Here is a 27,548-nt window from a genome sequence, read left to right as displayed (position 1 = left end):
AAATGCTGAGTAATGGGTTCGTGCCAGGAAAAGGTCTGGGGGCTAAGCTTCAGTGCATTATTCAACCTGTTTCTCTGCCCAAAAACCTGGACACCTTCGGACTGGGGTTCAAACCAACAGCGGCAGATGTTAGAAGGGCTCGTAAATTGAAAAAGAAAGCTTGGGTTCTTCCCAAACCGATTCCACGCTTGTCCAGGTCCTTCGTCAGGCCGGGTGGCAAGAAGCAGTCATTGGCAAAGGTGTTGGGTCCACTGATTGGTGCAGAGGGGAACTTGGATAAGGTGTTCGAGAGGGTATTTTCTGAAGTGAACATGGTTGAGGCCGGGGAAGGGTCAAGCAAAGCAGATATACAGTACATCGGACCACATGCTAACATCAACAATTAGGAAGCTACTTCTCTTCCAATTCGGAGGGAGTCTTGGTAGTGGGTTTTGTTTTCCTTTTGTCACTTGGATTATTCCAGAGTTTGTAATTCAGTTGCTATGTTCCATCCGTTTGGATGAGTTAAAACCCTGTTATCTTTACATTCAATTAAATGCAATTTTCTTCTTTCTTCATTCCTAATTTTGTTTCCATTTTTTCTTTTCTTTTTGTACAATTCTTTTTATGCTGATATCAATGATATGACATGCACGAGGAATCTTCGGCCCAGTTTTAAAAGCCAATCTAGCTCAGGAATAATAATACAAGAAATCGAGTGTGATGATGGGGTGGATTGTAACGACGACGAGGCTTATGAGGAAATTAGTAAAGAATTAAGTCACTTTGAAGAAAAACCCAAACCTAACCTAAATGACACAGAAGCAGTTAATCTAGGGGACCAAGACAATGTGCGGGAAACTAAAGCAAGTGTTCATCTGGAGCCACAACTCAAGGAGGAGATAATTAAAGTATTGCATGAGTACAAAGATGTTTTTGCATGGTCGTATGATGATATGCCAGGTCTAAGCACTGATTTGGTGGTTCACAAATTGCCCACTGACCCGACATTCCCTCCTGTCAAACAGAAACTAAGAAAGTTCAAAACAGAGATGAGTGTAAAGATTACAGAAGAGGTTACCAAGCAGTTTGATGCAAAAGTCATTCCGGTCACTCGGTATCCCACTTGGTTAGCCAATGTTGTGCCTGTGCCGAAGAAAGATGGCAAGACCAGGGTGTGTGTTGACTATCGAGATCTCAACAAGGCAAGCCCAAAAGATAATTTCCCATTGCTGAACATCCATATTTTGATCGATAATTGTGCCAAGCATGAGATTGGTTCTTTTGTGGATTGTTATGTAGGTTATCATCAGATTTTAATGGACGAAGAAGATGCAGAAAAAACGGCATTCATCACGCCGTGGGGAACGTACTGTTATCGGGTCATACCGTTTGGTTTGAAAAATGCTGGGGCAACTTATATGAGGGCAATGACAACAATATTCCATGATATGATACACAAGGAAATCGAGGTATATGTGGATGATGTGATCGTGAAGTCTAGACAGCAGTTTGACCATGTCAAGGATTTGAGGAAGTTCTTTCAAAGGCTTCGCAGGTACAATCTTAAGCTCAATCCTGCAAAATGTACTTTCGGGGTGCCATTTGGAAAGTTGTTGGGATTTATAGTCAGTCGGCGGGGTATTGAACTAGATCCGTCGAAGATCAAAGCTATTCAGGAATTGCCACCTCCAAGAAACAAAATTGAGGTGATGAGTTTGTTAGGAAGACTAAATTATATCAGTAGGTTCATTGCTCAGCTCACGACAACTTGTGAGCCGATTTTCAAGCTGTTAAAGAAAGATGTTGCAGTCAAGTGGACTGATGAATATCAAGAGGCTTTTGATAAGATGAAGGGGTATTTGTCGAACCCACCCGTGTTGGTCCCGCCAGAACTAGGGAGGCCTTTGATTCTATATCTGACAGTTTTGGATAACTCATTCGGCTGTGTACTGGGGCAACATGATGTTACGGGTAGAAAGGAGCAGGCTATCTACTATCTCAGAAAGAAGTTCACATCTTACGAGGTTAAGTATACTCATCTGGAGAGGACATGTTGCGCCCTAACTTGGGTAGCACAGAAGTTGAAACATTATTTGTCATCCTATAGCACTTACCTCATATCTCGCTTAGACCCACTGAAGTATATTTTTCAGAAGCCTATGCCCATAGGGAGGCTTGCAAAGTGGCAGATCCTGCTTACAGAGTTTGACATTATCTATGTGACATGGACTGCCATGAAAGCACAGGCATTAGCCGATCATTTGGCTGAGAACCCCGTCGATGAAGATTATGAGCCTTTGAAAACCTATTTCCCTGATGAAGAGGTGATGCACATTGATGAATTGGAACAAGCTGAGAAGTCGGGATGGAAACTTTTCTTTGATGGGGCTGCAAATATGAAAGGCGTGGGAGTAGGAGCAGTACTTATTTCTGAAACAGGTCAGCATTACCCTGTTACAGCTCGGCTTCGTTTCTACTGTACGAACAACATGGCAGAATATGAGGCGTGTATATTGGGATTGAGATTAGCTGTAGATATGGGTGTACGGGAAGTCTTGGTCATGGGTGACTCGGACCAACTGGTACACCAAATTCAAGGAGAATGGGAAACACGGGATTTAAAACTTATACCGTACCGGCAATGTCTGCATGAGCTTTGTCAGCGGTTTTAGGCTATAGAGTTCAGGCACATTCCAAGGATTCATAATGAGGTTGCCGACGCTTTGGCTACTTTGGCGTCGATGTTACATCATCCAGATAAGGCTTATGTTGACCTGCTGCAGATTCAGGTCCGTGATCAGCATGCTTACTGTAATGTGATAGAAGAGGAACTCGATGGCGAGTCGTGGTTCCATGATATCAAAGAGTACATCAGGATGGGAGTATATCCGGTACAGGCCACCGGTGATCAGAAAAAAATGATTCGGCGATTGGCAAGCGGGTTTTTCTTTAGTGGAGGAGTGTTGTACAAAAGAACTCTAGACCTCGGGTTGTTGAGATGCATGGACGCAAGACATGCCACATCTATCATGACTGAGGTACATTCCGGAGTTTGTGGACCGCATATGAGTGGGTACGTTCTGGCAAAAAAGATTCTCCGAATAGGTTATTATTGGCTCACTATGGAGTGGGATTGTATCAGTTTTGTGCGTAAATGTCATCAGTGCCAAATGCATGGAGATTTGATTCATTCTCCACCATCAGAACTACATACGATGTCCGCACCATGGCCTTTTGTTGCATGGGGCATGGATGTTATTGGGCTAATTGATCCAGCAGCGTCAAATGGGCACAAGTTTATTCTGGTAGCTATAGACTATTTTACCAAATGGGTGGAAGCTAAGACGTTCAAGTCCGTGACTAAGAAAATTGTGGTCGACTTTGTGCACTCAAATATCATCTGTCGGTTTGGGATTCCGAAGGTAATCATCACGGATAATGGGGCTAATCTTAATAGTCATTTGATGAAGGAGACATATGAGCAGTTTAAGATTACCCATAGGCATTCTACTCCATACCGTCCCAAGGCAAATGGTGCGATTGAAGCAGCCAATAAGAATATAAAGAAAATACTCCGGAAGATGGTTGAAGGATCTAGACAGTGGCATGAGAAATTACCTTTTGCATTGTTAGGATATCGCACCACCGTTCGTACCTCGGTGGGGGCGACTCCTTACTCATTGGTATATGGTACTGAGGCAGTAATACCCGCAGAAGTGGAAATCCCATCTCTGCGAATCGTTGCAGAGGCTGAGATCGATGATGATGAATGGGTGAAAAGCCGCCTCGAGCAGTTGAGTTTGATTGACGAGAAGAGATTGGCATTAGTGTGTCATGGTCAACTGTATCGGCAAAGAATGGCAAGAGCGTACAACAAGAAAGTGCGTCCGAAGAAGTTTGAAGTCGGACAGTTAGTGCTGAGACGTATTCTGCCTCATTGGGCTGAAGCGAAAGGAAAATTTGCCCCAAACTAGCAGGGACCATTTGTAGTAACCAGAGTGTTGTCTAACGGCGCACTGTATTTGACAGATGTAGAAGGAAAATGTATAGAAATGGCCATCAATTCCGATGCGGTCAAGAGATATTATGTATGATTTCTTTATTTCTGAATGTATCTGTTTGTATTTGGCATATCTTAAATATTGAAATGATGAAGGCTTTTTGTCCTGCTATCCAAACACTCTTATCCCTTGTCATCCCCTTTGAGCCTTACTTATTTTTCATACCCCTCTTTCGGAATCAATGGCACTATCAAGGAACACAGGTGCCGAACATAAAAGAAAGAAAAGAGGAGCAAGGGGAAAAGGAAAGAAAAGGAAAAAAAAAGAAGAAAAAAGAAGAGAAAAGAAAAAATGAAAAGTGAAGGAAAAGAGAAAAAAAAGAAAAGAAAAAGAAGAAAAGAAAAGGAGGAAAAGAGGAGAAAAGAAAGGAAAAGAAGAAGAAAAGAAAGAAAAGGAAGGAAAACAAAAACACACAACAACAATGGTAATTATGATACAGTGAACTACATTTGACTTGATCCCGAAAGAGTACGTAGGTAGCCTTACTCCGAGGTTCAGTCATACCAAAATAAAAATCCAAAAAAAATCCCCAAGCAAGAAACTGGGGCAGAAGTTGTGACTGTTGTGAAAAGTTGGATTCTGAAAGTTGTAATTTGAACCCATTTGAATTGTTTTGAGCCTTTTATACCTTTCTTTCTAACCCAATCCAAAAGCCTACATTACAGTCCAAAGAAAGACCTTATGATCAATTTTTGAGAAATGCCAAGTCGAGCAGGTAGACGTAATTCGTGGCAATGGCAACACTCTGGTTCAAGCAAGAGGAACAAAGGATAAAAATGAGAGAGTATTATGGGTGAAAACCCTCACGGGCACCGTAAGGCGACGAGAGCTGAGAGAGAATAAAATGAGAGAGTCTTATTGGTGAAAACCCTCGCGGGCACCTTAAGGCGAAAGTAAGTTGAACAATGGTTAATTGGCAAAAGGTCTGTGGGTGGAAAACTGCTTCGAGGCACCGCAGGATGAAAAAAGTTAAGGTTTGGGTAAAGTAATCAAGTGATGGAAATTCTGGGGCAACAAAGTATGGCAATTGAAAGATGGTTAGTTGGACAGATTGGGCCGATTAATCCAAAATGCATGTCATGACCATTGGTACCGGCTGTTCCGCTCAGATAAGTTTTTTTTCCTTCTCTTTTTAAACAATCATCTGGTTTTGGATTCTTCTTATCCTTAACTCAAAAATCATTGCATCTCATTCTCTTTTAAGGGTTTTATCTAGCCAAGATGTTTCAGTGCCAGTTTTGTTCAATGCAAGCAAAAAAGACTTCAAAGCTCACTACCATCTTCTGAAAATGGTAAAGCTTAATGTTGTTAGAGCATGGCAACATCAACATGATGTAAAATGGAATACGGGAAGTCGCAGGAAGTTTCATCAGTGGAAAAATTGGGAAATATTTCGGGAAATGTAAAGGTTTAGACAAAGGGGTCGAGGGTATGGAACGACAGCACGGGTACAAAACATTCGGTTTGTCAGAGGTTGGGGAATTCGAAAGTCAGTCAGAAAGTCAGGCAGTTCAGGGTCAGTTCAAGGAAGTCAGTCAACGCAAAGCAAGGCAGTGGAAGGATTTTTCAGCAAGAATGCCATCAACTAACCACCGTTTTAAACTAATGAAGTTTTCTTTGATTGAAACAGGGGCAGAAAAATTAGTGGTCGAGGAGGAATTCTCCGTGAGGGAAGAGCAGGTATTAACCCAGTTAATCGCAAGTGAGGCATGGTTAAAATACAAGAAAATGAAGAGTAGCATAGAGAGATGTAAGTTGTTTCAGGTCTGCATTTTAGAGCAAATTGCACAGTGTTGAGGTGGGGAGCCCGCCCCTATAACAGAGGAATACATCTCAGTATGTAACTTTTAAAAGCATGTAAGTTTTAGTTTTTAACCCTTGTTAGTAGGTGGTAACAAGCCCCAGTTTCCCCAAACTGGGGCAGAAAGTTTTCTTGGTTCGTTTATTTTTGTGAAATCAGAAACCCGCCTGGATAATAGAGGAATACATTTCAAGCTCAAAAGTCAGGAGTCCGCCTGGAGAATAGAGACATTCAATTTCAAATTCAGAAATCAGGAGTCCGCCTGAAGAAAAGAGACATACAATTCAAATTTTAAGCAATCAGGAGCCCGCCTGAAGAACAGAGGTAATACAATTCAAATTTTTGTTATCAATCAATTTCTTGTCTAATTTGAAATCAGGAGTCCGCCTGGAGAACAGAGACATTCAATTTCAAAGTTCAGAAGTCAGGAGTCCGCCTGGAGAATAGAGAAATACAATTCAAATTTTAAGCAATCAGGAACCCGCCTGAAGAATGGAGGTGATACAATTCAAGTTTTAGTTTCCCATCAATCTCTTTGTTTATTTTGAAGTCAGGAACCCGCCTGGAGAACAGAGGTACAGAATTCAAAATTTAGAAGTCAGGAGTCCGCCTGGAGAACAAAGACATACAATTCAAATTTTAAGCAATCAGGAGCCCGCTTGAAGAACAGAAGTGATACAATTCGAATTTTAGTTTTCAATCAATCTCTTGTCTAATTTGAAATCAGGAGTCCGCCTGGAGAATAGAGACATACAGTTCAAGTTTCGGAAATCAGGAGTCCGCCTGTATAACAGAGAGGAATGCATTCAAGTTCAAGTTCAGCAGTCAGGAGCCCTCCTGGATGACAGAGGAATACATTCAAGTCCAAGATTGTTCAAGTTCAGAAATTTGGAAGAGAGGGAACAACATCTCAGTTAGCAGTTTGAAATGACAACAAGGAATTTCACCTGGAGAACACAAGACAACAAGGCAACAAGGAAGTACAAGAGCAAGTTTGAAGAATCTAGATAGGACTTTTGTAGTTCATAGAGCATAGCTAGTTTAGCTTCTTTTTATCTTTGACGTGGTGTAATAAGGGAGGTCAGCAAGCAGTAACAACAGCAAGCGCAGTGAAATCACAGCTCCTGGTAGTCCCAGCTACCAGACACTCCCGAACTACACTGACCTGATTCATGTTTAGCCCAAGATATGTAGGCAACATCTGAAGCAGGGTGCGGTCAAAAACATTTCAAAATGCTTCACAACGGAACATTTGAATGGGCAAAAATCGCTCGTATTTGCTCACTTATCTTTGCACGAAAACTCTTCGTGTTTCCGAGCAAAGAGGGGCAGCTGTGAGCACGTGATTTTTGCCCTATATATAAATAATTCCCAAAAATTCAAACAAAATAATTTTTCTTTATTTTTACAATTTTTTGTGCATTTTGGTATCATTTTCTGATATTGGTTGCGTTTTATTTGTGCATGTTAATTCATACAAAAATATGCATTTGCATTTAGGATATAATTTCATACTTTTAGGATCAATTAGGGGTTGGTTTGTTTTAGAACCAAACATGAAAAATTACAAAATAGTTCACTTTTGCATTTTAATTGTTTTAGTCGTGAATTTGGCATAAAATAGGTTTAGATAGTTTTAGAATTTAATTAGTTTAGCTTTGGAATATTAGGACTCTATTTTAATTTTTGCACGTTTATAAAATTAGGAAAAAAAATATAAAAAATAGTATAAAATGGAGAACAAAAGGAAATAATAAGAAAATAAAAGAAAAAGAAAAATGATAAAACAAAGAAGGCTGCCCGAAATTGGGCCAATTTTGTGGTCTCAGATTGGCCCAATCCCAAGCCATACACCGTTCAACTAACACAGCCCAAATTCCCCAACCCGGTCCGGTTCCTAACAAGTCCAAACAACGTCGTTTCTAGAATCAATCACAACCATCAATTTTTTCTATCCAACGGCCAAGAATCCCCTTCCCCGTTATAATATAAATGTCCAAATATATGTATAACCCTAACGACAGGGTTGCCTTCCTCGTACCTCTCCTGTCACTCCGCCGGAATCCTCACCGGCGGTAAACGTTAACTATGCCAACGGCCACCCAATTAACGCCATCAACTCCTCTCTTTCCCCTCTTTCCATTCCTGCCATTGCTTTCCCTCGAATCCGGCCGGAACTCGTCGAATCTTCGTTGAAAGTTTTTGGCCAAATAACAACTTGGTCCAAACTGGCTCAAAATCACACCACACCATCCCCAGACTTCCCTCAACCCAAATCCATGACCATCTTCCTTCGAATCTAGGTGAAGCGGCTCGAATTTCAAATCTAAGAGTTTCCGACCAAAAACCTTAACCCCAAATCTTTGTGATTTTGGACCGTAATATCCTTAACCATGTGTTCTCTTGTAAAAACACATGGTTAGGGATGTTGCGTGTCAAAAATCTGGAAAGATTCGAACGGCAGTGGTTGACCGGAGTTTTCTCTCCATCGGTGAGTTTCTCTCCAACTTTCTAAGCTCGATTTCCATCAGTGTAGCCTAACAGTCTCTTCTTCTTCTCTATTTGATTTGATCGATTGTGGAAATTGTCCATGGTTAATTCTGATTTTTACTTGTTTTAGTCTAATTTTATTAGGTTAAATTAGTTCGTGTTTCTATGCTTTATCAGTTTAGCCGTTTCAATTAACAGTAGGACCTAGGCTCTGAATCATCGTTAGTTTAATTAGTCAGTTGGATTAGTAGTTTATTGATCGTACTTTACTGTCATTCATGAATAATAGGATTTATTAGTTGAATGCAATGGTATTAATGTTAATTCAATGCATGTATGGATTCTTGTTCTGATTTTTCCAGGCCTTTGTTCTATTCTTCTCTTTTGTCTGTTTCTTGCTTATGGATTGATGATTCCGTGATTAGTTGTTAGGTTAGTCTATTCTCATGTTGATGATTACTTTCGTGTGATTATTGGCTTGGTAGAGTGTGCATTAGGATTAATTGGTAGTATGATTCAGCTTGAATATTTTGCATTAGAGGTGAACCTGGTTGGTTATAGCTGAACAAAATCTTTTGTTTTGGCTAACTTTAATTAAATTCTATCCAGGGTAAGGGATTGGGATCAATCGATTCCAGTCTGCAATTTTCAGACTATTTGAAGGGCATTTTAGGGATGGAAAAGGGTAGTTTCTTTAGGAATAGTAATTTCAAGGTAGGGGTAAGGGTAGTGTAGTTATTTTGGGGGGTAGAAGAACACCCTAGGGCCTTCTAGAATAGGACTGTAGTGAATAATTCAGTAAGCTTAGGGGTTTACTTGTGTGTCAAGTTAGAAAATAAGGGTAAAAATTGAAATAAAGAAGGACTAAAAAGAAAAACCAAAAATTTGATTATTCACTCTTGGGTTGCCTATAAATTGGCACTCTCATGCCTTAGAGAAGGGGGCTTCTCTTCAGCCATCTAGCTCCCCAAACAATTCTCTCCATTAAAATTTCCAGATCTGAAGTAGAAATTTAAAATTTAAACTTTCAAAAAATCAAAAAGGTATCATTGTTCCATTGGATAATTCCAGCTTTCCGGATATTGAGTTGCATTTCCTGGTTTACTATTTGCTTACTGAAGTTTTGAGGTTCATTGGTTGATATTCAAGCGATTCTGGGTTAATTTGAGTAGTTTTGCTTGATTTCAACACATCTCTGGATTCTGTACTTATTCTGGGTTCAAGCTTAGTATAATTTTGGGTTGTTGAATTCAAGCTGCTGCTGTTAGCCCTCCTGTTTCGACTGACTCTTTTCCTTCATTATAATCTCAAATCTAGGTATACACCTCAATTCTGTCTCAATGTAATTCTCCTGATGGGAAATGAAGCTGCAGTTTCTGTTATAAGTCTTCTTCTGTTATGTTTAAGTATTCCTGTGTATGATTTAATATGATTTAGTTAATTGCTTAGTGTAGTTAAACGGGATTGGAATTGGACTGTGTTATATGATATTAACGGTAGCTTATAGACTGTAAATTTTCTTCATGTGAAGCTTTAGCTGTAGAGTACTGAGTGAATTTAGCTTCCTGTCAGGGTGATAGGATAATTCATGTAAATTGGAGTTGATTTCTTGTGATGAGACCTTCATGGATCTGTAATTAACAGGAATTGGTAATTAGTGATTGCTTGCATTTTAACCTGCAGTGTTGGGATTTTGTTATTAAGTCAAAAATGATCCTAGTCATTTCATGAAGCAGTTTAGTTTCGTGTAAATAATATTGAAATCAGTAGGTAACTAGAATAGTATGAATTTTTAGCTAATGTGGGAATGATTACGAAATTAGGTTCACGACCAGTGTTGAGTAGTAAATCGTTTATCAAATTGCACGATTGTTTAAAGTATGCTGTCACTCAAGTTTAAAATAATCATCAGCTTCTCTATCTTTGTTGCATTGTTAACACTGATTGGATTTTGATTCACGTAAATTGGAACTAAAGGACTGGGCCAGTGTTGGCCAATTAAAGGCATTCAGGCCCAAAGGTGAAATGGCAATTGATTCATTAGTAATTAAATGGCTAGCTGTGGGCTTTGAGTTAGGTAGCGGGTCCAAGCTAAAAGATACTCCCTTTTGTTTGGACCCGAACTTGAATTTGAAGCCCGATCTCCACAATATTAAGTAAGTAGGATTTTTTTTATCTTTTAGAGACAAAACAAAAATAGAAAATCATAGTCACTTTAGGATTGACCTTCAAATAAAAAACGTTGAGACGAGCCTCGCCGAATAAAATGTACAAAATGCGGGGCCCTCATTCAATGCTTACCAAAATATTTTAGAAATTCGGGATGGGTCGTTTAGCGAATTTCACGGCCTTCCCGAAATAATAATACGTTAGACTCTTTAGGCGCGATTTAATTAAATTATTCTCTCAAACTAGGGTGCGCATCGATGCGACCCAAATCCAAATCTCAACGGAGTCGAAGTGTGTTGACAACCATGGGCGCGTTGTTTGCGACATGGTTCGAGACACATTTTCACGACGTTGTAATTCTTTTAAAAATAATTATAATAAAAGCGGTTCAAAATTAAATAAAAGGCACATAAGCTAGCATGTATTGAAATCAGATAACATCAAATACAACAGTTAAGCGACCGTGCTAGAACCACGGAGCCCGGGAATGCCTAACCCCTTCTCCCGGGTTAACAGAATTCCTTACTCGGATTTCTGGTTCGCGGACTGTTAACAGAGTCATAAATTTCCTCGGTTCGAGATTCAACTGGTGACTTAGGACACCATTAATATCCCAAGTGGCGACTCTGAATAATCAATAATTAAATCCCGTTCCGATTGTCCTTTAATTGGAAAAACTCCTTTATGCCCTTGCAGGTGTAGTGAAAAAGGAGGTGTGACAGCTCTGGCGACTCTGCTAGGGACTATAAATTTTCTTCATGTGAAGCTTTAGCTGTAGAGTACTGAGTGAATTTAGCTTCCTGTCAGGGTGATCGGATAATTCATGTAAATTGGAGTTGATTTCTTGTGATGAGACCTTCATGGATCTGTAATTAACAGGAATTGGTAATTAGTGATTGCTTGCATTTTAACCTGCAGTGTTGGGATTTTTTTTTAAGTCAAAAATGATCCTAGTCATTTCATGAAGCAGTTTAGTTTCGTGTAAATAATATTGAAATCAGTAGGTAACTAGAATAGTGTGAATTTTTAGCTAATGTGGGAATGATTACGAAATTAGGTTCACGACCAGTGTTGAGTAGTAAATCGTTTATCAAATTGCACAATTGTTTAAAGTATGTCGTCACTCAAGTTTAAAATAATCATCAGCTTCTCTATCTTCGTTGCATTGTTAACACTGATTGGATTTTGATTCACGTAAATTGGAACTAAAGGACTGGGCCAGTGTTGGCCAATTAAAGGCATTCAGGCCCAAAGGTGAAATGGCAATTGATTCATTAGTAATTAAATGGCTAGCTGTGGGCTTTGAGTTAGGTAGCGGGTCCAAGCTAAAAGGTACTCCCTTTTGTTTGGACCCGAACTTGAATTTGAAGCCCGATCTCCACAATATTAAGTAAGTAGGATTTTTTTATCTTTTAGAGACAAAACAAAAATAGAAAATCATAGTCACTTTAGGATTGACCTTCAAATAAAAAACGTTGAGACGAGCCTCGCCGAATAAAATGTACAAATTGCGGGGCCCTCATTCAATGCTTACCAAAATATTTTAGAAATTCGGGATGGGCCGTTTAGCGAATTTCACGGCCTTCCCGAAATAATAATACGTTAGACTCTTTAGGCGCGATTTAATTAAATTATTCTCTCAAACTAGGGTGCGCATCGATGCGACCCAAATCCAAATCTCAACGGAGTCGAAGTGTGTTGACAACCATGGGCGCGTTGTTTGCCACATGGTTCGAGACACATTTTCACGACGTTGTAATTCTTTTAAAATAATTATAATAAAAGCGGTTCAAAATTAAATAAAAGGCACATAAGCTAGCATGTATTGAAATCAGATAACATCAAATACAACAGTTAAGCGACCGTGCTAGAACCACGGAGCCCGGGAATGCCTAACCCCTTCTCCCGGGTTAACAGAATTCCTTACTCGGATTTCTGGTTCGCGGACTATTAACAGAGTCATAAATTTCCTCGGTTCGGTATTCAACCGGTGACTTGGGACACCATTAATATCCCAAGTGGCGACTCTGAATAATCAATAATTAAATCCCGTTCCGATTGTCCTTTAATTGGATAAACTCCTTTATGCCCTTGCAGGTGTAGTGAAAAAGGAGGTGTGACAATTGCAGCTTTGGGGAGATTTATTTCCAAATCCTCAGAAAAGTGTTTTAAGTTTTTCTCTGCACTCAAAAAGCAAGATCATTTTGAATGGAATGAAGATTGTCAACAAGCCTTTAGAAATTTGAAAGCTTATTTGTTAAAACCACCGTAATTGGCAAAACCAAAGGTGGGAGAAAAGCTTCTCATCTATCTGGCTGTATCTGAAGTTGTGGTCAGTGCTGTTTTAGTCCGAGAGGACCAAGGTAAACAATCTCCTATTTATTATGTAAGTAAGTCCTTATTAGATGCTGAGACACGATACCCACAGCTAGAAAAGTTAGCATTAGCTTTGATCATGGCATCTAGAAAATTAAGACCTTATTTTCAATGTCATCCCATTATTGTAGTTACTGCTTTTCCGCTTCGAAATATTTTGCATAAACATGAACTGTCAGGAAGATTAGCAAAATGGGCTATAGAACTAAGTGAATACGAAATCATTTATCAACACAGGACCGCTATAAAATCTCAAGTACTAGCTGATTTCGTGGCTGATTTTAGTTAGGGGATACATTTAGAAGAAAAAGAATTACAAGTTTTTAATGGTGCAAACCCGGGGACTTGGGTTTTATTCACTGATGGATCATCTAATATAAAAGGAGCAGGTCTGGGTATAGTTCTCATACCACCTACGAGTGAAATTATTAGGCAAGCTATAAAATGTCATTCTATAACTAACAATGAAGCAGAGTACGAAGTTGTAATTGCAGGTTTGGAATTGGCAAGAGAACTCGGCATAACACAAATTATAATTAAGAGTGATTCTCAACTCGTGGTCAATCAAATGCTGGGGACTTATACAGCCAGGGAAACTCGAATGCAAGAATATCTCGAAAAGGTACAGAAACTAATTAAGCAATTCCAAACTTGGAAGGTAATGCAGATCCCAAGAAATGAGAATGTGGAGGCAGATGCTTTAGCTAATCTCAAATCTGCAGCTGACGTAGCAATGACGCAAATGCTTCAGTCATACATTTATTTCATTGCGTTCTCGAACCTGATAAGAATGAGGTAAATTTTAATCATCTAACATGGGATTGGAGAAACGAAATTATTGCTTTTTTACAGCACGGAACCGTGCCTATTAACAAAGGGAAGGCTCACGCGCTTCGCAAAAAAGCCGCTCGATATTGTTTTTATTAAGGAAATCTTTATCGAAAGATGTTCGGTGGACCACTAGCACGGTGTCTCGGACCCTCTCAAACAGAATATGTGATGAGGGAAGTGCACGAAGGACATTGTGGAAATCACGCAGGGGGAAGGTCGCTGGTAAGAACATTGATTCGAGCAGGATATTATTGGCCTAAGATGGAAGAAGAGGCAAACAATTTCGTATCCAAATGTGGTAAATGTCAAAGATACGGCAACAATATGCACAGACCAGCTGAGTTACTACACCCTGTTATAGCCCCGTGGCCCTTTATGAAATGGGGAATGGATATCGTAGGTCCACTTCCACAAGCAAAAGGTCAGGTAAAGTTTCTACTTGTACTCACAGATTATTTCACTAAATGGGTAGAAGCAGGAGCATTTAAACAGGTACGAGAGAAGGAAGTTAAAGACTTCATATGGCGAAATATAATATGCCGCTTTGGAGCACCAAAGGAGATCGTGTGTGACAATGGACCACAATTCATAGGAGCTCAAATCACAGAATTTCTTCAAAGTTGGCAGATTAAAAGGATAACGTCTACGCCATACCATCCAGTGGGTAATGGACAAACGGAATCCACTAAAAAAGTCATTATCAACAACTTGAAGAAGAGGTTACAGGATTCAAAAGGTAATTGTCCTGAGGTATTATCTGGAGTATTATGGGCTTATCGTACAACGACAAAAACAAGCACTGGATAAACACCATTTTCGATGGTTTATGGTGCGGAAGACTTAATTCCAGTTGAAATAGGTGAACCAAGCACACGGTACATTCGGACAACGGAGGAATCTAATGATGAATAGATGCGGGTCAACCTTGATTTGCTTGAAGGAAGAAGAGAAGCTGCATTGATAATAATGGCAGCACAAAATCAAGTAATTGAACGATATTACAATAGGAAAGCACGCCTCAGATTTTTCAAAATTGGGGACTTCGTACTTAAAAAGGTGTTCCAATCTGCAAAGGCTGCTAATTCAGGAAAGCTAAGTCCAACGTGGGAAGGACCATACAAAGTTCGTGACATTGCGGGAAAAGGAGCATACGAGTTGGAAACAATGGACGGCAAAGTTTTACCCTCACATTGGAATGTCGTCCATTTAAAGAGGTATTACTTCTGAAAAAGTACCCACGGTCAGGTATCGCCATGTTAAAATTTTTTCTTTTGAATTATTAAAGTTTTACTAACGATTTTAGCTGCTAGGCAAAAACCCTAACTCGTGCCAAATGATGAGTCACGACCTGCAAGGTAAAATGGAGTGTTCTAAAATTCCCAGCCCAGGGTTACAATTAATCTGATGGAAATACACACGAGTTAGGCAGTCTTCATCTATAATCACACCTCCGAGTCCTGTATCTTTTTCTGTTTCAGGAAAAGGATCAAATAGAAAGAAATAAACAAGTGCTCGAGGCTTTATACTTCACCGCTCAAACACTTGGGGGACTACATATTATACACAGATATGTGTAGATAAACAGATACGAATATCGAACAAAAGTCAGCCACAAAGAGACAAGTGCTGAGAAAAAGGTTACGAAGTCTTCAACATTCATCATCGTGTTCAACAAACACAAGACATTCATCATAATGTTTTTCCCATGAGAACAATAGAGTCATCTCTCAAACTCATAAAGGCTATGTACTAAAACAGGTTATGAAGAAAAACCTTGTTTATTTCACCGCTGTAAAAATCTGTTACAAGAAAAACAATTATGAGAAAGTCATAGATGGATTTTAATACATGTAATAGTCAAAAAAAACTTGTTAAAGTTCATGAATAAAACTTGTCACAGTTGTTTCATACAAAACATGTGTATTCCTATTTCTTTCATCGTATTATAACACCATTGTGAAGTTGAGACGTCTTCTTCATTAAGTGTCGATAAAATAAAAGGGCCCTCTTTTATAAACCTCATGTTAATAAGTCATGAGAAGAATCATAAAGCATTTTCAAAGGATAAAAATGCTAAACTATTCTATAAGTCCTAAAAGTAAAGAAAAGGCAAGAATAGAACACATTGAAGTACTAACAAAACTTCTTAATATAATTAAAAAGACTAAGTAGAAACCTAGTCAATAAAAGTTTATACAAGTGCCCCATTATGATAACTGGGGACTTTCACCAAAAAGTCCCTTAAAAGCTAAGGGATAAAACCATCATCCAATTGAAGGGGTTAGCACATCAGAAGTTGCAATATTAATTTCACTTTCAGCCACAGGCACGGTGGCAACTTCTGAAGTAGCAGCAACAGGAACGGTTTCAGCTGAGCTTGAAATGTTAGAATTAACGAGGGAAGCAAGAGTCACAGAAGCTTCAACTTCCACAGACTGAGTCATAGAAGTTTCACCCTCTGAAGCTGGAATTGCAACATATTCAACTTCAACTGCCATAGCAACGGCTTCTTCATTTAAAGGTTTTTCAGCCACGGGAGCTTCAATTGACGGAGAAGGAAAGTCAAGTGGTCGTTGGGTTCTCTCAATGGTCTCTAAAACTTTGGCCAACTCTGAGTTTAAATCAAAGTTTTCTTGACTGGACTCTATTAAAGCATCACAACGAGAGTTTAGAAAAGCCCAACTCACCTCTATGTTAAAATTCTCCTCAAGAAGTTCATACTCCCTTTCCCACATAGCAAGATCATTCTTTAACACTTGATTTTCAGCTAAAGAGGATTCAAGGGATTCTTCAAGGGAGGCATGAGAACTCTCTAAGGTACGTACCTTATCAGAAGAGATTTTTAAATCAGCTTGAGCTTGAGTCAAGCTTTGCACTAACTCCCCTGCATACTCTTCTTTCTTGGCCAAGAGTACCTTAAGTTCTCTGATCTCTTCACTACAATTTGATAGTTGTTCTGAAAATGACCACTCAAGGCGCTCCTTATCTTTCTCAAATTGGCTTGAAGAAGCCTTGGAAACTGCTAGCTCAGAAGTCAAACCTCGCTTTTGTTGCTCTAGGAGATTTCTACTCTCTAGCAATTCTTCTATAGTTCCCTGAGCATTCTCAAACTGCTCTTTCTAATTGGCTGCTTCTAGCTGTGCTCCCCTGGCTATTTCATTAGCCTCATGGATAGACTTTTCAGACTCACGGGCTTTCTTTTCCAGAAGGGAAATTCTTCCCATCAATTCTGTACCAATGAGGTTAGCCTGCAGTGACAATTCATAGAAATAAGAATTTTTTTTTAAAAAAACTTGTTAGTAAGTGAAGGAAGAATACCTTCAAAGTAGAAAGAATAATGTCATTCATCAAAGTTAAGCAGCTATGGCTGTCCATCTTCTTCTTCTCAATATCTCCAATCAAAGTCCTAAGCCAGTCATCTGCTCCACCAGACTTCCTTAAAAGGCTGTTGTTAGCAGGAACTTCAAACGTAACGCTCCTCATAGCCAAACATCTGCACTAGAACCCTCCTCTGCATATTGAACAGAGGAAGGGGGAACTATAGAAGGAAGAGTGGTAGAAGAAGTGAAAATAACAGGAGTCATAGGACTCGAAGAAGGTAAGGGAGCAGAAGTAGATAAAGAAGCAGGAAAAGAAGGAATGGGAATAGAGGAAGAAAGAGGAACTTCATCTAAAACTGGACCTAGTTCTCCACTTTCAAAACCACCAACGAAGAGACGATGAATAGATTTGTTGGTGTCCCTCGGAGTGGTTTCATCTTTAGAGGGAATGTGAACTGGTTCAGTAAAAGAGGCACAGACAGGGGTAACTTCAACTTCATTCTCGGAAACTATGCGTCTCCTGGCTCTTGGTCTAGCTATCAAAGAGGTGTCTTTGTCTTCATCGTCCTCAGAATCTTCTTCTACAACTTTCCTCATTGACAGCCTAGCTTGAGTTCTCTCCACAGAAAGAGAAGTACCAGAAGAGGCTCGAAGGGCAGTAGCCACTTCGGTTGTCATTCCTCGAATAGCAAATCCTGACAAAAAGAAGGATTTTAAAAAAAAAAAAAGTTAGGAAAAATAAAGGAGTTGTCATACGAAAAATGATAAAGAGATGCATACCGTGAGTTTTCACTTTCCAACCATGTAAATTGGAAATGGATTTTCACGTTCTCGCCTCCATAGGCACGTCTTTCATGATTAAATCTACCCAACCACGGAAATTAGGAACGGGTTCCACATCTCCCATGGTTGCTATAGAAAAGCAAAAAAGGATGAAATTAGAAAAGAAGTTGAAATTCTTAAGAGGTAAGAACGGTAAGTAAAAAAAAACTTACGTGCAAAGTTCCACTTCTCAGGGAAGGGGATATTTGTTTCACCCACCAAATCAACTATGCGTACTGCAACATAACGAGTGTACCACCCGCGGTCCTTGTCATCTTCAGGGCTTACTAAGACCCTTTTACTTCTTGCAGTTAGAGTAAAAACTCCATTGCGAAATAACTTGGGGTGGTAAAGATGAATAAGGTGGGGAAAGGAAAAATCAACACCGGCTTTAACAGATAAATACCTCAAACAAGCCACTGTTCTCCATACAAGGGGACCAATTTGTCCCAAACAAATTTTGAAAAAACGACAGAAGTCAAGTATGACTGGGTCAATAGCAGGAATAAATCCCAAAGTGAAGGGGTAAGTATAAACAAAAGAAAATCCAATCCTAAAAGAAGATATTGTTTGATTTGGATTAGGGATTACTATACGAAAATCACTTCTCCGGTTGCAATCTTTTCGAACAATAGAAACCAAAGGTTCAATGATTAAAGAAGGAAAAGTGTCAGCTTTCTCTAAATTGACAACTTGCTCACGAAGAGATTTCCTATCATTCTCAAAAGATAGGTCGTTGGGTACTATTTCCTCAACTAAAGGCTCTTGAAGAGGCTCAGGAAAATCTTTACCTTTAGAGGAAGATTTCTTAGTGATAGAACCTCTAGAAATAGTACCGGAGCTAGAAGAAGGCATGACAGAACCAGAGGCACCATCACGAATGGATCCTAGGCTATGAAGCCTGCCTCCTCTTCCTCTTCTATGTCTTACAGGGGCATTGGGGAAGCTATCAAGAATTGGGATTCTTTTAGGGTTAGGATTCGGAGATGCCATTGTAGAGAAAAGGATGAATTCAAGGAGAAAAGAGTAGAAATAAAGAGTAAATGATCTGTTAAAGGTTTATGAAGAAAAGGACAAAGGGAAAAATGATATATATGTATATAATAGAAACCGTCAAGCAAAGAAGTGTAATGATGAAAAGCCTATAATAAAGGCAACTATCGCTTCGTGAATATAAGGGATGAATAAACCTTGGAACAAGGCTGCAGAATTACAAAACCAATCGGAAGGTGACACGTGTGCAGAGCATTAAATAGAAAAGACAATTGGGGTGTCAGTACTGTCATAGCATTGATTACATCAAAAAATTCCCTTTTTGTGAAGGTCCACTTCCCAAATATTTAATGGATAAATAAATGGAAAGTGGAGGGACTATCGGTATTGGGAAAAAACTGAGTTTGAATATTGAAAATGACGTGTCATGGCACATGGACTGGTCAAAAGATCAAAACGCAATAAATAGCCAAGAGGCACGGGCGACAACAGATAGGGGGAAAAGAAAGTAACATAGGTGTGGACCGTTACTAAAGTAGGTACGAGTCTCGTACCTATTCGAGTCGTTTAAAGATCAAAGATCAGAAGAAGTTGAAGATACGAATCTGATGACGTAAAAGAGTTTAAATACAACATTAAATGTCAAATACGTTAGAGAATCTGAATTAAATAGAAATGATTGTGTAACGTTTCTTTTAAATATCATTTATTGCTCATAATTGCCTCATTAAGACAAAGGCATTATATCTTCTCCTAGAATCAACTATAAAAGGGGGGAGACTCAACATCTGTAAGGACACGAAATACTATTGAGATCTTACTGAAATACAAAACTATTTACTGCTTTACCTTCATTCTCAAAAATATTTTATTTTCGTCTCCTGATTATCAGTAACCCGAATTTCTTTCTAGCTTTGACCAAAGACTCAGATTTTTGGTTAAACAAATTGGTTCCGTTACCGGGAATCTGATAATCTTTTCTTTTAAGCTACATCTTGTCCATTGTTATCACCATGTCAAACAACAACACCAACAATAACAATGAAAACACTTTGGGAAACCCTGAAAATCAAATCCATCAAAATCAAGGAGATTTACATAACATTGAAGTGGTTCCCTCCCCTCAAAATTCACCACGTCAATCTCGTGAAGGCACTCCTGAATCTCGTGCTGATCAACAAGAACAATCTGAACACTTTGAAGGTGGTACAAATGAAGCTTTACAAAAGCTAATTGATGCACAGGTCGGCAAAGCTCTTCAGGCTCTAGTTTGTTGATTGCCTGCTGCACCACCCACACCAACTCCTAATAATAATAATACATTGGAGAATACCCATTCTGGTCTTGTTAATTCTGGAAATGGAGGAATCACCAGTGAACCACAGGAAGGGGAACCAGGTAATTCAAATAATTCCTATTTGCAAAATTTAGTACTAACCTTGCAGAAACAGATTAAGGAACAAAATGAACGTATTGAGCAAATCCCTGGAGTTTCGCCTGTAATAAAAGGAGTTGACATGGGCAAATACTCACAACAACCTTGGAAGCCAAGTGCTGCTCCCCTTCCAATTCCGAAAAAGTTCAAAATGCCTGACATCCCGAAATATGATGGTTCTACAGACCTACGTGACTACATTTACAACAGGCGTAAAAGGCAACGACTTGACCAAACAAGAAATTGAATCAGTACTGGTCAAGAAATTTGGAGAAACACTCACCAAGGGTGCATTAACCTAATATTCTCTTTTATTTTAAAATTCTATAAATTCTTTTGCTGAGCTTGCAGATTCTTTTATTAAAGCACATTCGGGTGCACAAAAGGTTGAGAAAAGAATGGAAGATATTTTCAAAATCAAACAAGGAGGTTCAGAGTTGCTCAAAGACTTTGTTGATAGATTCCAGCGTGAAAGAATGACTTTACCCCGTGTGCCTGACAACTGGGCTGCAATAGCTTTTGCAAGTAATTTAAATGACAAAAGTTCTGAAGCCACGAGAAGACTCAAAGAAAGCCTTCGAGAATTCCCTGCAACCACGTGGAATGATGTTTACAACAGGTATAGTACGAAGCTGCGAATTGAAGAAGATACCGTACCTAAGTTTCATCATGAAGAAAGGGGTGGTTCCAAAAGATCAGAAACTGAAAAAAGATCAGGTAAAAATAGATACGATCCATATATGGGACCTGTAGGAAAAGACCCACGGTCAAAACAAGATAGCCAGCAATATGATCAAAAATCGAGGAATAGGGACTCTGGTTCTTCATCGAAATTCAAAAATGATCGGAACAGACAAGAGTCGCGAGATGATGACAGAAGGTTAAAGTCACGGTTCGACGGATATAACTTTAATGTCACTACCTTCGAGCTCGTGGCTGTTTTGAGAAGTATGGGAGATAAGGTGCGGTGGCCAAAATATATGCGGTCAAATCCAAATAGATGCAATCCAGATCATTAGTGCGAATTCCACAATGATCACGGGCACAAAACTTCAGAATGTAGATTCTTGCAGAGTGAAGTGGATCATCTATTGAAGCAAGGGTACCTCACTGAGTTATTTAGTGAAAAAGGTAAACAAGCCTATATGAAAAATAGGCAAGAGCCACCAAAGCCTCCTTCACCCAAGAGAACAGTGAATGTGATAAGTGGGGGAGAAGATATTCACGGCATAACCTACACAGCTCCTAACAAGGTTTCTAAAGTAACAATTACACACGGGAAATGGGTACGGCAGGTTTTAGAAAATGAAAGTATTTCATTCGATGATGCAGATACCGAAGGAGTGATCACCCCACATAATGACGCACTGGTAATATCTTTACTTCTACATGATACTAATGTAAAACGAGTTTTGATTGATCTAGGGAGTTCCGTAAATATTATACTACTAAGGGTATTACGTGAAATGCAAGCTGAAGACAAAATGATACCCAAGGCGCTTACTTTGTCAGGCTTCGACAATTCAAGTGTGGTAACAAAAGTAGAGGTAATTCTAACAAGTTTTGTTGTAGGTGTTGTTAAAGAAACTAATTTCAGGTAGTTGATATGGAAATGGCCTACAATATGATCATGGGGAGGCCTTGGATCCATGATATGGATGTTGTTCCGTCAACTCTACATACAACAACAACAACAACAACAACCCAGTGTAATCCCACAAGTGGGGTCTGGGGAGAGTAATATGTACGCAGACCTTACCTCTACCCCGAGGGGCAGAGAGGCTGTTTCCGTCAACTCTACATCAAGTTATTAAATTTCCATCACCGTGGGGGATTTGTCAAATTCAAGGGGATCAGCAAACATCGAGGATTATCAACAATGTAACAGATACGAGCACCGTAAACAAAGAAAAATAGCAATTACAGGAAACAGTTGAAGGTGTCAGCAATCAAACCTCAACTGAGCGAGAGAAAACAGATTTAGACTCGAGACCTAATACAATTCAAGAACCTGAGGAGAATGAAAATATCAAAACAACCATCGAAGAACTCGAGGCTGTGATATTATTTGAGCAATGGCATGAACGGAAAGTTTATGTTGGAGCTAATTTAAACTCAAACATGCGAGGTATGTTAATTGAATTTCTAAAATCTAACGTGGACTGTTTTGCTTGGTCCCATGCTGATATGACAGGGATACCACCGGATGTGATGACTCACAAATTAAACGAAGACCCATCCTTTACACCAATAAAGCAAAAGAAAAGAAAGCAAGGGGCTTTCAAAAACTAGGTGATTCAAGATAAGGTCCAAAAGCTATTAAAAATTGGGTCAATCCGCGAGGTAAAATACCCTAATTGGTTAGCCAACACAGTTGTTGTACCTAAGAAAAATGGTAAGTGGCGAGTCTGTGTAGATTATACAGATCTTAATAAAGCTTGTCCAAAAGATTCTTTTCCTTTACCACATATAGATCAATTAATTGATGCAACTGCAGGACATGAACTTTTAAGTTTTTTAGATGCATATTCAGGGTATAACCAAATTAAAATGGACCTAGTGATAAAGAAAAAACTTCTTGCATCACAGACAGGGGGACTTACTATTATAAAGTAATGCCCTTTGGTCTCAAAAATGCTGGGGCAACCTATCAAAGGTTGGTCACCAAAATGTTCCAAGAACATTTAGGAAAGACAATGGAGGTATATATAGACGATATGCTCGTCAAAACCCAGCAGTCTCATGATCATATTTCTCATCTATCTGTTACATTTGAAATTTTGCGAAAATTTAATATGAAACTCAACCCAGAAAAATGTGCATTTGGAGTTGCGTCAGGTAAGTTTTTGGGTTTTCTTGTTTCTAACCGTGGTATTGAGGTAAATCCTTCTCAGATCAAAGCAATAGAAGAAATCCCTGATATCCTTACTAATAAAAAGGAAGTTCAAAGATTAACGGGAAGAATTGTAGCTTTGGGGAGTTTTATTTCCAAATCCTCAGAAAAGTGTTTTAAGTTTTTCTCTACACTCAAAAAGCAAGATCATTTTGAATGGAATGAAGATTGTCAACAAGCCCTTAGAAATTTGAAAGCTTATTTGTCAAAACCACCGTTATTGGCAAAACCAAAGGTGGGATAAAAGCTTCTCATCTATCTGGCTGTATCTGAAGTTGCGGTAAGTGTTGTTTTAGTCCGTGAGGACCAAGGTAAACAATATCCTATTTATTATGTAAGTAAGTCCTTATTAGATGCTGAGACACGATACCCGCAACTAGAAAAGTTAGCATTAGCTTTGATCATGGCATCTAGAAAATTAAGACCCTATTCTCAATGTCATCCCATTATTGTAGTTACTGCTTTTCCGCTTCGAAATATTTTGCATAAACACGAACTGTCAGAAAGATTAGCAAAATGAGCTATAGAACTAAGTGAATACGAAATCATTTATCAACCCAGGACCGCTATAAAATCTCAAGTACTAGCTGATTTCGTGGCTGATTTTAGTCAGGGGATGCATTTAGAAGAAGAAAGAGAATTACAAGTTTTTAATGGTGCAAACCCGGGGACTTGGGTTTTATTCACTGATGGATCATCTAATATAAAAGGAGTAGGTCTGGGTATAGTTCTCATACCACCTACGGATGAAATTATTAGGCAAGCTATAAAATATCATTCTATAACTAACAATGAAGCAGAGTACGAAGTTGTAATTGCAGGTTTGGAATTGGCAAGAGAACTCGGCATAACACAAATTATAATCAAGAGTGATTCTCAACTCGTGGTCAATCAAATGTTGGGGACTTATACAGCCAGGGAAACTCGAATGCAAGAATATCTCGAAAAGGTACGGGAACTAATTAAGCAATTCCAAACTTGGAAGGTAATGCAAATCCCAAGATATGAGAATGTGGAGGCAGATGTTTTAGCTAATCTCGCATCTGCAGCTGACGTAGCAAATGACGCAAATGCTTCAGTCATACATTTATTTCATTCCGTTCTCGAACCTGATAAGAATGAGGTAAATTTTAATCATCTAACATGGGATTGGAGAAACGAAATTATTGCTTTTTTACAGCACAGAACCGTTCCTATTGACAAAGGGAAGGCTCACGCGCTTCGCAAAAAAGCCGCTCGATATTGTTTTTTATCACGGAAATCTTTATCGAAAGATGTTCGGTGGACCACTAGCACGGTGTCTCGGACCCTCTCAAACAGAATATGTGATGAGGGAAGTGCACGAAGGACATTGTGGAAATCACGCAGGGGGAAGGTCGCTGGTAAGAACATTGATTCGAGCAGGATATTATTGGCCTAAGATGGAAGAAGAGGCAAACAGTTTCGTGTCCAAGTGTGATAAATGTCAAAGATACGACAACAATATGCACAGACCAGCTGAGTTACTACACCCTGTTATAGCCCCGTGGCCCTTTATGAAATGGGGAATGGATATTGTAGGTCCACTTCCACAAGCAAATGGTCAGGTAAAGTTTCTACTTGTACTCACAGATTATTTCACTAAATGGGTAGAAGCAGGAGAATTTAAACAGGTACGAGAGAAGGAAGTTAAAGACTTTATATGGCGAAATATAATATGCCGCTTTGGAGCACCAAAGGAGATCGTGTGTGACAATGGACCTCAATTCATAAGAGCTCAAATCACAGAATTTCTTGAAAGTTGGCAGATTAAAAGGATAACGTCTACGCCATACCATCTAGTGGGTAATGGACAATCGGAATCCACTAACAAAGTCATTATCAACAACTTGAAGAAGAGGTTACAGGATTCAAAAGGTAATTGGCCTGAGGTATTACCTGGAGTATTATGGGCTTATCGTACAACGACAAAAACAAGCAATGGAGAAACACCATTTTCAATGGTTTATGGTGCGGAAGCCTTAATTCCAGTTGAAATAGGTGAACCAAGCACACGGTATGTTCGAACAACGGAGGAATCTAATGATGAAGAGATGCGGGTCAACCTTGATTTGCTTGAAGGAAGAAGAGAAGCTGCATTGATAAGAATGGTAGCACAAAAGCAAGTAATTGAACGATATTACAATAGGAAAGCATGCCTCAGATTTTTCAAAATTGGGGACTTCGTACTTAAAAAGGTGTTCCAATCTGCAAAGGCTGCTAATTCAGGAAAGTTAAGTCCAACGTGGGAAGGACCATACAAAGTTCGTGACATTGCGGGAAAAAGAGCATACGAGTTGGAAACAATGGACGACAAAGTTTTACCCTCACATTGGAATGCCGTCCATTTAAAGAGGTATTACTTCTGAAAAAGTACCCACGGTCAGGTATCGCCATGTTAAAATTTTTTCTTTTGAATTATTAAAGTTTTACTAACGATTTTAGATGCTAGGCAATAACCCTAACTCGTTCCAAATGATGAGTCATGACCTGCAAGGTAAAATGGAGTGTTCTAAAATTCCCAGCCCAGGGTTACAATTAATCTGATGGAAATACACACGAGTTAGGCAGTCTTCATCTATATCACACCTCCGAGTCCCGTATCTTTTTCTGTTTCAGGAAAAGGATCAAATAGAAAGAAATAAACAAGTGCTAGAGGCTTCATACTTCACCGCTCAAACACTTGGGGGACTACATATTATACACATATATGTGTAGATAAACAGATACGAATATCGAACAAAAGTCGGCCACAAAGAGACAAGTGTTGAGAAAACGTTACGAAGTCTTCAGCATTCATCATCGTGTTTAACAAACACAAGACATTCATCATAATGTTTTTCCCATGAGAACAACAGATTCATCTCTCAAACTCATAAAATCTATGTACTAAAACAGGTTATGAAGAAAAACCTTGTTTATTTCACCGCTGTAAAAATCTGTTACAAGAAAAACAATTATGAGAAAGTCATAGATGGATTTTAATACATGTAATAGTCAAAAAAACTTGTTAAAGTTCTTGAATAAAACTTGTCACAGTTGTTTCATACAAAACATGTGTATTCCTATTTCTTTCATCGTATTATAACACCATTGTGAAGTTGAGACGTCTTCTTCATTAAGTGTCGATAAAATAAAAGGGCCCTCTTTTATAAACCTCATGTTAACAAGTCATGAGAAGAATCATAAAGTATTTTCAAAGGATAAAAATGCTGAACTATTTTATTAGTCCTAAATAAGTAAGGAAAAGGCAAGAATAGAACACATTGAAGTACTAACAAAACTTCTTAATATAATTAAAAAGACTAAGTAGAAACTTAGTCAATAAAAGTTTATACAAGTGCCCCATTATGATAACCGGGGACTTTCACCAAAAAGTCCCTTAAAAGCTAAAGGATAAAACTATCATCCAATTGAAGGGGTTAGCACATCAGAAGTTGCAATATTAGTTTCACTTTCAGCCACAGGCACGGTGGCAACTTCTGAAGAAGCAGCAACAGGAACGGTTTCAATTGAGCTTGAAATGTTAGAATCATCGAGGGAAGCAAGAGTCACGGAAGCTTCAACTTCCACAGACTGAGTCATAGAAGTTTCACCCTCTGAAGCTGGAATTACAACATTTTCAACTTCAACTGCCATAGCAACGGCTTCTTCATTTAAAGGTTCTTCAGCCACGGGAGCTTCAATTGACGGAGAAGGAAAGTCAAGTGGTCGTTGGGTTCTCTCAATGGTCTCTAAAACTTTGGCCAACTCTGAGTTTAAATCAAAGTTTTCTTTACTGGCCTCCATTAAAGCATCACAACGAGAGTTTAGAAAAGCCCAACTCACCTTTATGTTAAAATTCTCCTCAAGAAGTTCATACTCCCTTTCCCACATAGCAAGATCATTCTTTAACACTTGATTTTTAGCTAAAGAGGATTCAAGGGATGCTTCAAGGGAGGCATGAGAACTCTCTAAGGTACGTACCTTATCAGAAGAGATTTTTAAATCAGCTTGAGCTTGAGTCAAGCTTTGCACTAACTCCCCTGCATACTCTTCTTTCTTGGCCAAGAGTACCTTAAGTTCTCTGATCTCTTCACTACAATTTGGCAGTTGTTCTGAAAATGACCACTCAAGGCGCTCCTTATCTTTCTCAAATTGGCTTGAAGAAGCCTTGGCAACTGCTAGCTCAGAAGTCAAACCTCGCTTTTGTTGCTCCAGGAGATTTCTACTCTCTAGCAATTCTTCTATAGTTCCCTGAGCATACTCAAACTGCTCTTTCCAATTGGCTGCTTCTAGCTGTGCTCCCCTGGCTATTTCATCAGCCTCGTGGATAGGCTTTTCAGACTCACGGGCTTTCTTTTCCAGAAGGGAAATT

Source organism: Nicotiana tabacum, chromosome 16 (genome assembly GCF_000715075.1).
Source record: "Nicotiana tabacum cultivar K326 chromosome 16, ASM71507v2, whole genome shotgun sequence".
In the NCBI taxonomy this organism is placed as follows: domain Eukaryota; kingdom Viridiplantae; phylum Streptophyta; class Magnoliopsida; order Solanales; family Solanaceae; genus Nicotiana; species Nicotiana tabacum.
Note: the sequence above shows the minus strand (reverse complement) of the source record.